The sequence below is a fragment of the Dermacentor andersoni genome, chromosome 4 (genome assembly GCF_023375885.2).
Source record: "Dermacentor andersoni chromosome 4, qqDerAnde1_hic_scaffold, whole genome shotgun sequence".
In the NCBI taxonomy this organism is placed as follows: Eukaryota; Metazoa; Arthropoda; class Arachnida; order Ixodida; family Ixodidae; genus Dermacentor; species Dermacentor andersoni.
In genome coordinates, this window is record NC_092817.1 from 80,466,935 (window position 1) to 80,470,878 (window position 3,944).

The following is a 3,944-nucleotide window of genomic DNA, read 5'->3' on the forward strand; positions in this document are numbered from 1 at the left end:
GTAGCGGCTCAGTATGCCGACCCATGCAGGTCGGTTTGAGAGACAAATGTTTGCGAACAGCGACGAAGCCGCAAGGACGCGCGGGCCACGCATTATTCAGCCTATATATAGTATTCCTGAAACCTATAGCCAGCGTACTGTTATTACTCTCTTCGTCGCTCTGCAGCGCACTACTCGAATGCTTTAAACACGGGTATGCAAAGTCAAGATGTGGGCCGGCAGATGGAACCACAGTGTGTGATAAATGTTGTATAAACGGTAGTAAAGTGCCTCAGGCAGGCTGGCCGACTTTTCAATATGCAGGTTCTTTTTTTTTTTTTTAGCGGCACCAAATTTTTTAAAGATTGCCTATGACAGATAGCACAATTCTAACCCTTGATCTAAATTGTTCGGTGAGGTGTCCGTCATTTCTCCGAGAAATCAAAATGTTCAATGGAATAATTAACGTAATTAGGCTAATTAACATCTTAATTAATTTCTTTCCAGCACCTCTTTCCATCTGCGAATAGCCGCTGAGTTCGCAAGGCGTATCTACTTGCAACGAATTCTCTGGGCTACACCACTTTCAAGATATTAATTTTCAAATTGCCCTCACGATCTGCATGGGATCGACGGACCTGGGAACCTTCCCAAGCTCGAGGTAAACTGTGGTCGGGAGAGCGACTTCTGTGGATCTGGGATCATCAGAGCTCCTCTCCGTGGCTCAAGGAGGCACAACCGTCGCAGTGACGGCGTGGAGTCTTGGACGACTCGAGGAAACTTGAAGGAAGAGCAGCAGAAGGCAGTGACTCACGATCTGTGATCGGCGGACCTGGGAACGTGGCTCCGGGAGACACGACTTTCACAAGCTCGAGGTTGGGTGATTGCTTGAACGACTACGTTTTGCCGGACGATAAGGACAGAATTCTATTGGGCAATGAGCTGTGATCGATCGCCACCGGGTGTGCGGTCAATACAGTGGAAGTTGTAGTTGGCTCTCGGAAAAGCATAAATATCACAGTGTTAAAGAAAGAGGAGCTGCTGCTGTTCGCAGCAGAGCTCGGTATGGATAGCAACCATAAGTTGAGGAAGCCCGAAATTGGTACGGCGATTGACGAAGCGGGTTTCGAGGAGGACGAGCTCACGGATGCCCGGGAAACGATATGTCGCGAAAGGAGAGAAGGGGTGGAAGAGAAGGACAGGCAGCAAAAGATGGAACAAAGGCAGGCAGAAATCGAGCTCGAGAAAGTAAAACTAGAGCAAGCGACATTAGCGCGCAGTGCGGATCCGGAAAGCGTGAAAATTACCGGTTTGCTTCAGCCGTACAAAACAAGCGATGACATCGGCCTCTACCTGATTGATTTTGAACGGACGTGTGAGAAGCAATCATTTCACAAATCAGACACAAGGCCGGAGCTTGCGTTGCTGATGGGAGAAGCCTCGCAAGTCGTGACGCCAGTGAGCGCAGAAGAGGCAGGCGTGTACAGTGAAGACAAGTTTGCTCGCAAAATACAGGCTTTCCGCAGAGGAATTTCGGAGGAGATTTCGACAGGAAAAAAAGAAGACTGATGAAAGTTTTGTCGAGTTTGCGTGTCGCCTGAAGGATAATTTTGCAGAATGGGTGAAAGTAGCAGGGGCGGATAACGTCAGTAAACTGGCAGATTTAATCTTCTTAGAGAAGTTTGACGAGACCCTGACGGGTAACGTGCGCCCTTCGGTTAGGTACAGGCAGGAAGTGGTGCCTGTAAATAGTGCAGCACAGCTGGCCGAAGAGTATATGGCAAGCAGTGGCCTCAGGCCACAGAGTGGTATACCGGCCAGTACTATCAAAAGCCTTCCTCACGGCCATAATCTTGCCCTCGGGGGCAGCAAAACATACACACAAAAAGAGGATGAAACAGCTAGCTCTCGAGACGTAGTTAAGCCGGAGGAAGAAATCTTTCCAATTTCCCCGACAGAAATTTGGGAAAAGAGTCAGGCTAAGTAGCCGCCAACGGGAAGAAAAGAAAGGCATTCGGAAATGAGCGTCAGAAAGCGTGCTAAGATAAAGAGGCGTCGCAGAGTCAGGAATGCGGCAGAGAAGGCAACGCGGCCGAATAAAGCGAAAGCCACTAAACCCTGTGGGGAGCACAGTAAAAGAGTCAGAAAGGCGTGTTTGTCGTTTGGAATGCTTCCAGTCAGAGCGCGTCCGAGCTGCCGAACGAAGAAGAAAGAGACGTTCGGCGCGGAGGAGGACAAAAGCCAGGGGGCAATTATGGTCCCCCTCGTTGAGTTCTTTTCGAGGTGTAGAGGCGTAGCCTGTATGACACATGATAGTGCGGCGGTAAGGCGACGCGAAGTGGTCATACCAGGCAGTCACATCGTAGTGAAATGCCTAGAAGCCATGTTGCTATTACGTAAAATTTCGGAGGTCTGCAGCGAGGGGGTCTAATTACCCCCGTATTCACAAACACGTGAATGGGGGTACTGTGAATGGGGGTACCCCCCACGGGGGGGTACCCCCATTCACAAAGAGCACGGGGGTAACCCCACGTGTTCTTTGTATTCCCTAGTTGACAAGGTTGACAAGAGCTTTCAAAACACGCCCGCCTCGAGTACAGCTTAAAGAGATGACGTAATCGTCGGCTATTCGGAATAAATAACGGCGATACAGGTTTTCTGGAAATAACAGTTTGTTTCTTTATGTTTAGAATTTGGTTAAACGTTTTCAGGTGTCCGAGACTAGAGATCGTTTCGATAAAGCTAGTTTTGAGCTTTGTTTAGTTTGTTTTGGAAGCTCACTGATATTCTGAAAGAGATGGCTTGCGCACGCATAAAATTTTAGAACATTTTCTCGATATGTTGTAGTTTCTTTTTAAGCAGATCGGCCTGCTTTGCTTTTCTTCTTCTTCTAGTTTTTTTTTTTTTTTTGCGATGCGCTTACCCTACCAAGTCCAGGTTACTTGACAGAAGCCGGTAGTGGCGCGCTTGAGTATCAGTTCACTTTTCGGAAAGAGTCGCGAGATTTTTTCTTTGAAAGTAGGGAGCGTTATTTGATGCAGCCGTTGTTTAACCGCACAATTTTCGAAAGTGATTGTACCGTTCCTTTAAGGCGTGTTTTGCTCGGACACAGAGAAGCAAATTATTGGTGCGTGTCTCGCACGTGTGTTCGTAAGACGGCAGCGTTTTGAGTATCGCTTAGAGCGGGCGCGGAAGTGTTTAGATGTAAGCTCGAGTCGTCATGTAGTTTCAAGCGCGCAATTCACGCAACATTTTTCTTTTTTGCTATTTCTTTAGTGTACAGGTCCTTTGGGGACAAGAGAAAGAAAATGTTAGTGCGTGAGTCGCAGAAAAGTTTAAGATTTGTGACGCCTTGTTCGGAATATGTGGATGGTTTTGAGAGGAAAGCTTTCTCTCCACGGCCTGTGCTTGTCCCACAAGATTTTGTTAGAGAATTAATTCTCTAGGTGACGCCAGCAACAATGGTCTACCTTGCCCAACTTAACAAAAGCGGTGAAGAGTATCCCGTGCTGTACCTCAGTCAAAATCTGACACCGTGGGAAGAGGCGTTCAGCACCTCTGCATGAGAAAATGTCTGTGCATGGTATGGGTCATTCAAAAGCTAGGTTGCTATATTCAAGGGACGAAATTCACGGTCGAGAGCGACCATTGCCCTCTTGCATGGCTGAAGCAAACGTCGGGAAAAAACGGCAGACTGCTGAGATGGAGTCCCATTTTGCAGGAATACAACTTCGAGGTCAAGTGTAGGAAAGGGAGCCAGAATAAGAACGCAGACGGTCTGAGCCGGGGATTTGAAGCAATGAACTCAGGGTTTTCTTTTTTTTTTTAACGTGTTCTGCACGTATCGCTATCAATGTTATTGAGATAGGCAACTAATTTCTGTCTTGCCGAGGGCTGACCACGGCGTAAATGATGCAAAATAAACCTTTTTTTTTTTCTTCATTCGTACTACGGGACGTACTCGC